General features: G+C 47.9%; 1 long non-coding RNA gene across 1 annotated transcript; it reads left to right on the plus strand.

Moving 5' to 3' along the window:
• The first annotated feature begins 1,041 nt into the window (after positions 1–1,041).
• Positions 1,042–12,126, plus strand: LOC106731461 (uncharacterized). Its single transcript, XR_012907021.2, has 4 exons — positions 1,042–1,179; positions 4,892–5,111; positions 8,272–8,407; positions 11,209–12,126. It is a non-coding gene; the product is annotated as an uncharacterized LOC106731461 (long non-coding RNA).
• The last annotated feature ends 503 nt before the right edge of the window (positions 12,127–12,629 follow it).

The raw sequence follows: 12,629 nt of genomic DNA on the forward strand, positions 1-12,629 counted from the left end.
TATACCATGTCCACTATTTTTCCTACTGTGTTCAGCTTTATTGAAGCTTGCACTCGGCTTTGATGGAATTTACAGAACTATTGGGATTCAGAGGGGAGAGTCAAGTGTGTGGGGAAGTATTGGGGACTGATAGATTTTAGAAGGGGTCTGGCTAAATGGTGATGACATTGTCTGTGCGTGTCCTGTGGAAACATGATCAAAGCAACACTACAGGAAATCTGTACTGTAGGTCTGGATCAGTGTTCCCTGTAAGCTGAGCACTTGTGCAGCCAATCTGGAGAGATTCAAATGCTACCCAGCTCAGTAGCAGAGCGCCCATGGCCAGGTTTTTGTTTCTATTAGTGGTGCATGTACACACATGCCTCAGTGCATATAGAAAACTTTATTCTGCACCTGGATGGAAAAAATCCACACATGGATGGGAAAAGATTAGAGGGAACATTGGTCTGGATTGTACTCCTGTGATTCACACACTACTTCCCAGATCTCTGTCTTGTGCAGAAATAGGGAGCCTTCTATCCTGATGTACTTTTTCTCCCTTCTTAGCTGTATGTGATACTTTCCTGGAATCAAGTATCTGAGTCAGGGTCGGACGGAAGCATGGGCGAGCCAGGCAGCAGCCCAGGGCGCCAACCAATGAGGGGCGCCTGATGGCAGCTGTAAGGGGCATATGGTGTCCCTTACAGATGCCATCAGGAGCAGCGTGCCCGGCTTCCATGGCACCGGCCAGCAGCACCCTTCTCCCCATGGCTGCGGGGCCCTTCATGGCCCGGTGCGCATGCCAGCAGCGCTGGCCAGGCCAGGCTGGGCAGGGCATGCGCCATGCGCCCTGGGGGCGGGCCCCGGGCTGCGAGCCAGCAGCTGTGGCCAGCGCGCGCATGCACCCTGTGCCCGGGGATGGCACCATGGCGCCAAAAGGGCTTGGGCCAGCCCTGATCCGAGGGGTAGCCATGTTAGTCTGGATCTGCAAAAGCCGATTTCCCGGAATCGGCGCTCTTAAACAGTTGCTATAAGTTTTTGCTTTTTGTTTAATGTTACAGGGTGGCAGCTGCGTGGCGAGGAATCTGTTGTGGGCTCAGTATGAGGTCCGGTGGCATGGAAAGCACAGCAGTCCACATTGGTTGAACGATCACCTTTGACGCAGTTCCAAAGATGAAACCCAAACTCCTGAATCTACAGGTGGTTCCATTAGTTAATGTTTTCTGCAAGGCACAGAATCTCTGTGCCTCTGTGTTCTCCTATGGCAGCACAGGTGTTTTCATCTTCCGATGGCTCTTTTGAGCACTGTCTTCGGCAGGCAGCTGGTTCATGTAACCCCACTACGTTTGGCATTACTTCCTCAATATGCGTAGGGCAAAGAACAGCATTGATAGGTAAAGCAAAGCAGGAGAACATATACTATCAACCTATAAATGATTTTCTATTTCCATTCTCAGAGAGTAGTTATTAATAGTTTGCAATCATGCTGGAAGGGCATAACAAGTAGGGTTCTGCAGGGGTCTATTCTGGACCCGGTTCTATTCAATATTTTCATCAACAACTTGGGGTATGTCTACACTACCCCCCTAGTTCGAACTAGGGGGGGTAATGTAGTCATACGGAGTTGCAAATGAAGCCCGGGATTTGAATTTCCCGGGCTTCATTTGCATAAAGCCGGCCGGCGCCATTTTTAAATGCCGGCTAGTTCGGACTGCGTGCTGCGTGGCTACACGCGGCACGAACTAGCTAGTTCGGATTAGGAAGCCTAATCCGAACTAGCTAGTTCGTGCCGCGTGTAGCCGCGCGGCACGCAGTCCGAACTAGCCGGCATTTAAAAATGGCGCCGGCCAGCTTTATGCAAATGAAGCCCAGGAAATTCAAATCCCGGGCTTCATTTGCAACTCCGTATGACTACATTACCTCCCCTAGTTCGAACTAGGGGGGTAGTGTAGACATACCCTTAGATACCATGCTGGAAAGGGTGGCAAATGCTTTGGAGGATAGGGTCATAATTCAGAATGAACTGGACAAACTGGAGGAATGGTCTGAGATAAATAGGATGAAGTTTAATAAGGACAAATGCAAAGTACTCCACTTAGGAAAGAATAATCAGTTTCACACATGCAGAATGGGAAGCGACTGTCTAGGAAGGAGTACTGCAGAAAAGAATCTAGGGGTCATAGTGGACCACAAGCTAAATGAGTCAATAGTGTGACACTGTTATAAGAAAAGGGAACATGATTCTGTGATGCATTAATAGGAGTGTTGTGAGCAAGACACAATAAGTCATTCTGCTCTACTCTGCGCTGATTATGCCTCAATTGGAGTATTGTGTCCAATTCTGGGCACCACATTTCAAGAAAGATGTAGAGAAATTGAAGAAGGTCCAGAGAAGAGCAACAAGAATGATTAAAGGTCTAGAGAACATGAGCTATGAGGGAAGGCTGAAAGAACTGGGCTTGTTTAGTTTGGAAAGGAGAAGACTGAGGGGACATGATAGTGGCTTTTAGGTATCTAAAAGGGTGTCACAGGGAGGAGGGGGAAAAATTGTTCTCCTTAGCCTCTGGTGATAGGACAGAAGCAATGGGCTTAAACTGCAGCAAGGGAGGTTTAGGTTGGTCATTAAGAAAAACTTCCTAGCTGTCAGGATGGTTAAACACTGGAATAAATTTCCTAGGGATGTTGTGGAATTTCCATCACTGGAGATATTTAAGAGCGGGTTAGACAGACACCTGTCAGAGATGGTGTTTGGTCCTGCCATGAGGGCAGGGGACTGGACTCAATGACCTCTCAAGATCCCTTCCAGTTCTAGTATTCTATGATTCTGTGATTTACAGATCTTGCACTTCATTTGCCTAATCGCATGAGAGCACTTTTTGGAAAGGGCTTTTCGAAAAAAACCTTTCAGGGAAAAAAAACCGCCTTTTTCGAAAGAACCCGTACTCCTCATTTTTTCTTCAATTATGCAAATGAAGTGCAAGATTTGTAAACCCGCACTTCATTTGCATTTTCGATCGGGCTCATTTACATTCCTTTTTCGGAAGAGGAATGTAGATTAGACGTGAGGAATAGTGTTAACAGAGAGAACAGTATGGCCACCAGCCACGGTTAGTGGTTGCACTCGGAGGCCACCAAAATTGCTCATGAGCATTAGTGCTAGGGGAGTAGCCAGGACTGAACTCTGACTTTCCAAGTCACTATTCACACCCTGCTCTGCTCCAGGGTCTACACAGCTAGATGCGGCCTTGACTCACAGCAGATTGCACTGTCCCCATCTAGCTCTTAATTTGGGGTTTCATCTGCTGTTTGTTTTATCTTTTAGCATCTGTTAATGCCTGGAAGAGACTGTGAATGCGCCTTTCAGAGACCACTGCTATGGGTGGCCAATGCGTGGATTTCCGCCACATTTCCCACTTTCACTCGGTTATTCATGCACATGTGCACATGCCCACACGTGTGTGTACACATACACACACACACACACACAAGTCCCAGAGGAATTCTGCTATTGTTGCATTTGGATCCAAGAGTAAAACTGCAGAATTCCCCCCAGGATTTGACGCTGCCCCTCAGAATTCGTGTCAGTGCTTCTTTGCAACTCTCACTATCACAGTTGCACCAGAAAAATGACAGCCTGACAGATCCTGCTCATGACAGCTCATGCTTTTTATAGCAAAATCCAGTGCGTGGTTGAAGCCCATCCCATGCAACAAAAATAAGTGTAATGTGCAAGAGATTGTTTCAGCGATTTTGTTTCTTTGTTTAAAAGATAAGGTTTTAAACCGTACTGGAGCTCCTGCCTTCCTCTGCCCGGAAGCCCAACTGTCCAGGAACCCCTAAGTCCCCCATCATCACCATTCTAACCACCTTGGCAGCCCTTGACATCCTTCTCCCATGCCAGGCCCACCAGCCCTCTGTCCCACAAAACAGCTCAACTATCTAGGAGCCCTTGCCTCCTCTCCCCCTCAACCCAATTTGTTCCTACCCACCTCCCACCAGCCCACCCCTCCAAGAGCCCTCGTCTTGTGGAAAGGGGAATAAGGAGAGTTCTGACTATCACAAGTACTGATCAATCATTTTTTCTTCGCAGCCTCACTGATGTGAATACTCCCTCCTGCTTTTGCCAATGGTTCATACAGTGATAGGGCTTCCCTTGAATGCAACAGGCATTTCACAAGGGTAAAGTTAAGGATGCAGGAGGAGCTGGCTCACCTAAAAAAAAAAGGCAAATACCTCCTTCCTGCTATCTTCTATCTGTGTTGGCTGGTTAGGTTGTGACATGGAAAGAACAGGAACTGTCATAGAATCATAGAATACCAGAACAGGAAGGAACTTCAAGAGGTCATGAAGTACAGTCCCCTGCTCACGTGACAGGACCAAGCACCTTCTACATCATTCCTGATAGATGTCAATAGAACCTGCTCTGAAACATCTCCAGTGATGCTGATTCCACAGCTTTCCTAGGCAATTTATTCCAGTGTTTAACCACTCTGACAGTTAGGAAGTGCTGTTGGAATACTAATTAGCAATACTCAGAAAGGGTATGTCTATACTACCACCCTAGTTTGAAATGGCGGCGCCCGGCAACATGCAAATGAAGCCCGGGAAATTCAAATCCCGGGCTTCATTTGCAAGTTCGTATGACTACATTAACCACCCTAGTTCGAACTAGGGTGGTAGTGTAGACATACCCAAACAGATGATTATCCTGCTGTATTAACATACATGTAAAAAGAATCTAACTACAGAATTTTTATAGACAGAAGAAAGTAAATGAAAACCAGCAAACACACACATACGTCCATATACTTATGTTAAAGCTAGTGTTGCAGTTCTTATTTATTTATTTATTTTGCTTCTGAGATGTTTAATTTATTAATATTGCCAATTATTTGCTCTTACACATATCAAGGAGTGCCTGCCTGAGGAGATTATGCTGTCAGAATGTCTGAAAGAATGCTATGGATGTCATAAGAGTCTAACCGTGACACAGAGGTGGCGGCCGTACACAATCAGCATGGGCACAGTACATGGATAAACAAGTATGGCTGTTTATTCCACCATCTTTCTCCTGCTCTCCATCTTAATTTCTTGTTGCGGAACATCCAACAGAGGAGAAACTCCTTTGAAAGGTACAATGCTCAGTGACACTTATAACCACGGAGTGAAGTCTGGATAATACAGCATCATCTTTAGAGCAGAATTCACTAACCTCTTTTTATAAGATGAAACATTTGATGTGCCTGTCAGGAATGATACAACAAAGATAGCGCAAAATGTTCTAGGAAGTAAACCATCAGGTCAGTTTGAAAACTGGTAATTAGGGGGCTAAACTCAGGCAGGGGGAAAGCTAAGATGACAGCATTATGAAGGTTCTAATGTTGTACATTTTTCCCACTGGAGCCATGTTGGTATGCTAAGATTCTGAGAATTCAGGCCATTTGACTTCCATGTACTTGATGTTTAAAATTGTGTCTTTAAAATGTTTAGGACAAGGGATACATGGTTCTCAACTGGTCTCCTTCACTTTGACTCAGTCTCAGAGAACAAAAACTTCTCTGGATTTATAAATGTTATTCTCTTTTGGCCTCTTTTATTATTCTCCCTCTCGCCTTCTCATCCTTGTATTTGTTTCCTTTTTTCATGTCCTCTCTCTGGGCTCCTAGCAGGGCTGGCCTTGCCATGAGGCAAACTGAGGTGGCCACCTCAGGTGCCAGACTGGGGGGGAAGGTGCCACTAGGACCCAGAGAATTGAGACCTTTCAAAGTTTTGGCCCGAGCGAGGAGGCCTGGGGGCGTCATTTGAGCTCCCCGCCTCAGGTGCCAAAATGTTGTGAGTCGGCCCTGGCTCCGAGGAGTCTCATACATTTGTGATTATCTCAGGCTATGTCTACACTGCCCCCTCTTGCGCAAAAAAAATGCAAATGAGAAGAAGCTTGGAATATCGCCGCACCTCGTTTGCATAATTAATGAGGCTCTGTTTTTCCGCAAGAGGCTTTTGCACAAGAGCTGTTCTTCCTCTTTTTTTCAGGAAGAACGGCTCTTGCGCAAGAGGGGGATTTTGTGCAAAAGCCTGTTGGGCAAAAATGGAGGCTTGTTAATTATGCAAATGAGGTGCGGCGATATTCCAAGCTTCTCCTCATTTGCATTTTTTTTTGCGCAAGAGGGGGAAGTGTAGACATAGCCTCAGTGTTTTATATCGGTCACTCACGGCTGGTAGGTGAAAGTAGGACTGGGGGAGGCAAGCCCCCCACCTTATCCCCCGCCCCACCCCTTCTGCCCAGGCCCTGCTTTCCACGGGAGCCAAGCTGGCCCCTCTTCTCCAGCACCATGGGGAGGTGGGATGGCACAGGGCCCTGAAGCATGGGGAGGATGGGCAGTGTCAGGCCCCAGCCTCCCCCACCCCAGAGCATGGGGAGGATAGATGCCCAGGATCAGCAACACTCCGCCTCCGGTACACCTCCAGCAGGTGTTCTGGGGGTGGAGTCCAGGTGGTCCTTCCTCCACCTAGTATACCCACCGCCCATGCTGGCACTGTCTGTCCTGCGCTTCATTTAGCTGCTGTCTTTGGCATAGATTATTTCATGGCTTCCTAAATGTAGAGGCGACCCTGAATCTTACCTCAGGTCTTGTAAAAACTCAGAATAAGTTCAGAAGGTAAAGGTTAGACCAGAAAAAACTGTCATGTCTATAAGACCCAAAGCTTCATCAATTCCTTGTGGGGCCTATGGGTGTTTGGGGAGACTGAGACCGTGTGTCCTTGATGGGCACCAATAATGGGTTTAAATGGTTTCATAGGGCTGGCTGAAAAATTTCTCTCAAGTGTTTTTGACATAAAATTTGTCCGCTAAACAACAACAAAAGAACTCCCACTCCAGATTGATTCTGGCCAGCCCTGCCTCAATTTGGAATTGCTGCTGCAGTGTCGTCTGGGAGTTGTAGTTCACCTGCCTCATGGCTCCATTCTCTTCTGTGAACTGGGCAGCCCAGTCAGATGACATCGCTGATGCCTCCTGGCCAGGGACTCCTCTCTGCAAAAGGGGAGACCATGGTTGTATTACAGCAGATGTCACCTATTCAGGTTGGCCTATAGAGGAGAAGTGGAGGCTGCGGCACCAGTACTACAACTCCCAGGAGTCATCAGAGCCACACTTCCAACTCAAAATATTTCCATTTTTTAATTCCCCTAAAAATCAAGAAAAATACATTTTGTGCTGAGCTCTAGTGTTCAGCATCCATAAAAGAGAATAGCTGCAACATACAATGAAGAAAGGGCATAGTAAAAATCTAGACCTGCAGACACCGATTCCCAGGTTCCAACCGCTCTGATTAGCTTTGCCCTCTAAACAGACAGTTATATCTGCCAGTCATCCAGTGTTTGGGGCAATCCTCATCCAGCACCTCTTCAGGGCTTTGCAGGAGCCTCTCCAATGCTCTGCAGGTTGCGGTGTAGAATTTGTGCATCTAATTAGTGCTTGATTTGCTCTGCTGTGATGACAGAGAGAGCCCCATAGATACCAAGCGCTATGATTGGCAGGCAGTGTGGTGAGCAGTGCAGTATATAGTGGGAAATGTAGCAGCTGTGAGGTAGTGGAAGGGAAAAGAACCCTACAGATTCCTCCATACTCCCAGCCTCAGCGCATAGGGTAAGATGATGGAGGGAGGAAAAAGAATGTGTTTCCATGACCAGGAAGGAGCATTCCACCTCCAGGAAAGTGATAGGCAGAGAGGTGAAACTCTGTGTCTCCCCCATTAGGAGAGGAGGTTGGAAAGAGAAGAGACCCACAACTGAGAGGGCAGGGTCTAGAGAGGAAAGGGGTCTATAGACAGTGACTCAGGTGATCATTTCATTATGAACATTCTCTTTGGTCATGGTGCAAGAAGCCATTTGTTGCCTAAGTGACTCTTTGGCTCCTAATGCTTGAGATTGGACATTAGGAAAAACTTCCTAACTATCAGGTTGATTAAGCACAGGAGTAAATTCCCCAGGGAAGTTGTGGAATCTCCAACACCGGAGATATTTAAGAGCAGGTTAGACAGACATCTATTGGGGATGGTATAGTTAGATGGTGCTTGGTCCTGCTGTGAGGGCAGGGGCCTGGACTTAATGACCTCTAGAGGTCTCTTCCAGTTCAAGTGTTCTATGAGTCTATGAGTAATTCTGGCGCAGCTATTGAAGTCCATGGCACTGGATTTGTTCCCATACAGTCAGGTAGGCCACAGCATGGCATGCAACTACATACAACTATACATTTATGTTGTTTTAGCTAACGCTTTTATAAACATGTTATAGGCAAAGAGTCCCAGGAGAGTCAGAAGCTTAAGCAAGACCTAGTAATTGCTGCAATGAGTATTTTCTTGATAATCTCCCTCCTCCTCATTCTGGGCTGCAGTTTCCTTCACTACAAACTGATGACAAGGGACAACACGTAAGTTTTACAACATTCTATAACCTCCATTCCACTGCGTGGTACATGCTTTGTGTATTAGGAACCTGGGTCCTTGGGGCAGGTTGAGACTGACCCTGCTCATGGATCTGCTTACAGCATTTGATGTAATTACAGTACTTAGGGGTTTCTTTATCTGGTGCTTCCAATTCTCACTGATGCCCTAGCCCTGTCTCTGAGAAAACTTTTAACGTACATTATGTTATGACTTCACAGTGCTCAAAGGAGTCAATGAGCCAATCTGTATGGGCATGTCTACACTAGGAAATTATTTTGAAATAACTCCTAAAATAACTATTTCGAAATAGAATTTCCACATAACGGGGAAGCCTCGAAATAAGGCAGGCTCCCTTCATGTGGACACGTTACCTCGATGTAAAAGCCCAGGAAGCACTGGGGAGTAATTACGTTGAATGACTTTGGGGAGTAGTGATTTCAAAATAGCAGCAGTAGAGCGTCCACACTAACTCTATTTTGAAATAACTATTTTGAAGTAAGCGTTATTCCTCTTTGAAAGCAGGAGTAATTGTTTTGAAATAATCAGCCTGTTATTTTGAAATAATGGGCTTGGTAATGTGGATGCTCTGCTTGTTAGTTCCAGATAAGGTCTGTGTGTGTGTGTGTGTGTGTGTGTGGTGGGGATGGAGGGGAGTGTATTAAATTAGGTCTGTGTGTGTGTGTGTGTGTGTGTGTGTGTGTGGTGGGGATGGAGGGGAGTGTATTAAATTATAGGAAAAGCTAGGAGCACTGCTTATTATTAAGGTCAAATGACACTTTCCATTATAAGTCCCTGCTTTCAGTTGCTTATATCTTTGTCAAACTTTAACCATTCAGGCTGAAGTTTTACATGATGGGTGTCTACCTTAGGCTAGATGTTTTGGGAAGAATGCAGCCTTCTCCGAGGGAGGAGCTTGTTAAAAAGAAGTTTTGCCCATGCATTTAAAAAAGATGAGCTTTTTTTGAATAGTTCCATCGTCCCCATGTGTTGAAACAGAGATTTGGCGAGGAGGGGAGGCTTTTTTGGCAGGGACATGCCTTTTGTGTCCCCATGAAAATCTGCCCAAGTATGGCCCAGTTATAAGGCTTTGAAAAACTGCAGATGGCACAGGCTCTTTAGAGAGTCTTGAGCAGTTACATCTCGGGAGATTGTCTCTCTCGAGCATACTCAAGCCTCGTGTTGACAAGGCTGTGCCATCCCTACAGAGCAACTGGGCATGGTCCCTCAGGACTACCCGGGGCAAAGGCAGACTCTTCTTATGGCTACTGAGGGCTGGGACAGGGCTGGGCAGCAGAGACGAAAGCTGGCGGAGTCCGGAGAGGAAGGGAAAGGAGTCGATTGGGACAAGGAGTCGGGGACGGGACTGGGGGAGAGGACTGGCAATGGGAGTGGGAGGAAAGTGAGAGAGGACTGCTTGCCGTTGGCTGTGGGGGATTACAGATAGCAGTGGGGCCGACAGCCACCACGGGCCCAGGGGCAAGCTGGGGAGGCCCTGGCTCCACACCCCAGAAGGGAGAGCTTCAGCTGGAAGGGGCAGGGCCCAGGGCCGTCATAGCACCACCTGGAGCTTGGTGCTGGGCCCTCCCACCAACCCTCAGAGCCATGCAGAGTGGATATTTCCACAGCAATTCAAAGGGACACAGGGCTCTGGCTGCTACCACTGCCATAGTAGCTGGGGCAGCAGCCAGGAGCGCTGGGCCCCTTTGAAACGCCAGGTGCCAGGGCAGCTACCTCCTCCACCCCCACCTGTCCGTGGGCCTGACTGAGAGCAGAAGAGGAGCTGGAGGACTGGTAGACTGGCCCTGGCTGGACAAGGAGCTGTGGATGGGAGAGCCTGGAGCGAGAAGCTAGAGAGGGAGTGGGAAGAGACTGAGACTGGCTAAAGAGCCTGAGGAGGGAGAATTGGACTGGGACCTCATGAGAGGGCAAGAGAGACCTGTCAGATGAGGAGCAGTGAGGGAGACTGCGACTAGCAGTGAGAGGTATTTGGGGCAGGCGGATAGGGAACTGGCGCTGGCTGGCAAGGAAACTGGGACTGGATGAGACGTTAGATAGTAGGGGAGACTGTGATTGGTGGGGAAAAGGGACCACCGGGGTGAGAAGCCTGGGAAGTGGAGACTGGAACAGGAGAAAAGAGCAGGAGCCAGAGAGACCAGGCTGAGGCCACTCTCTGGGGACTGTCTGGAGGGCCAGAATGCCATCTTACGGCACTGTGTCGGAGCCCAAATGGTGCATGCAGGGGGAGCTGACAGACTTGCTAGGCCCCTGGGCCAGGTGGGGGAGACAGCTCTGGACTCCCAGAAGGGGTGGGGCCTCGAGCAGGAGCCTGGGACTAGGCTCCCCCCGCCTGTCCGTCAGAGCCTCCACACGCCCTCCTCCGCCTCAGGCTCTGGCGGTGATTTAAAAGGCCCAAAGCTCTGGCCACTATCCGTGGCAGCTGGAGACCCTGGGCTCTTTAGAATCGCCAGGCCCTGGGACAATTGCTCCCTTTGCCCCCCTCCCTTTGTCCCCGCCTTGTCGGCAGGCCTGGGTGCTTGCGTAGTGAGGGAAAATGTGTGAGCTCTTAATTTTCTCAAGGCTTAGAGCCTCAGTCCTTCTTGGCTCACCCCCTTCCTGCATTCTTCCAGTTCCTTATGCAGCTCCCCTAATAAGTAAAGATAAACTGTTGTGGGTAGGCTGAGATGGCACCTCCTGTTTGACTCCCGCATGACGTGGCCTCTTGAGCTTTAGGAAGCGGGTGTTTCCAGCTAGAAATTCAGTATCAAATAGGTCACTCTTTTTTCAGGACTTTGCAGAAAGAAGTCAAGTCTGTTGCCATCAAGTCTCACTTGCATCATGTTGAAACGAGGATCGTCCTGTCTCCTTCCCAGGTGATGCAACTAGCTGCCGCCCAAGATAGGAGCTCCCAAGGAGCCTCAATTGTACGAACATCGATGATTTATAAACAGCCTCCCAGTGATGTGCAGCTACCACCACCCGCCTCCAACGAATCTGCTGTCAGTTTTGCATACACCGACCCTGGCGCTCTTCTCTCAGCCCCGAGGAGCCATACGCCAGAAAGTTTTCTCTCTACTCTCTCAAAGTCAGGCAGTCTTTATTCAATGGAACAACATGATCTCCTTTATGGGTCTTCCAGGAGTTCCTCCAGAGCATCCCTGGGCAACCCAGAATATAAATATGAAGATGGAGAAGAAAGCGACGATTCTGGGAGCACCATTTTTGTCCCATTTGCAGGAATGTGACAGATGATCTATCTTTAACCAGACGTTAATGATATTCCATGTGTATCACTCGGCTGCACTATGTCTATTTTCATGGAAAATGTAAATAGGAAAAAAGAAGTACACAACTGAATATTTTCTGAGTTATGTGTGAATGGAAGGCCACACAATGAGTTGCCTACCATCATCTTCCATCTTTAAAATACAGAGATCTCCTTCGGAAGCCAACTTATTTTCAATCTTTCCCCAATCATAGTAAGGATTACAGGACCTAATGAATCAAACTCTTTCTACAGTGAACAGATGGGATGTACAAACTAACTATCTGATGTCAGTTTCAAAGAGCACTTCAAATAGTGGACTGGTGTAAGAAGTTTAAAAAGAGACTGATCCGGTGTAACTGTTTAAAGTCTTTCGAGAAGAATAAAGTCACTGGATGAAAGACGGTTTTCTTAATGACATGGATAAACCTGTGAATGTTCCATTTGCTGGTCTGTGGACCTTCATCCTGACAATCCCCAAATTACCTGCTGTCAAATATTTTTCAGGAGGGACTTGCCCACGAGATGGGATTTAACTGCCTTTGAGCCCACTTACAGGGTGGAGATTGAAAGGGGGGCAGTTGCCCTAGGGTCTGACAATTAAAAAGCACCAGGCCAAGTGGCAGTGGTTGGCACCGTGGGCCCTTTAAATCCTTCCGGCCCACACCCCAGGGGGTCAGCTTGCTCTGGGCAGCACTGAGGGCTGCCTGCTATTTCTCCTTCCACCTGAGGCCCCTCCCCTTCAGGGAGCACAGAGTCACCCCCCCCCAAACCTTGCCCAGGGGCCAGACAAGTCCGTTGGCCCCTCTAGTGTTAAGGATATAATTAAGGGGAAGTCCAAGTGCTAGAAATGAAGGGCTGATCTTCAGGGCCCAAGGCAACACCTCCAAATAAGATGGGCGTCTAACTGCTACCCTTTATGCCTTTGAAAGCCTCCCCCTAAA

This window comes from Pelodiscus sinensis, chromosome 13 (assembly GCF_052426305.1).
Source record: "Pelodiscus sinensis isolate ZL-2025 chromosome 13, ASM5242630v1, whole genome shotgun sequence".
Taxonomy (NCBI): Eukaryota; Metazoa; Chordata; order Testudines; family Trionychidae; genus Pelodiscus; species Pelodiscus sinensis.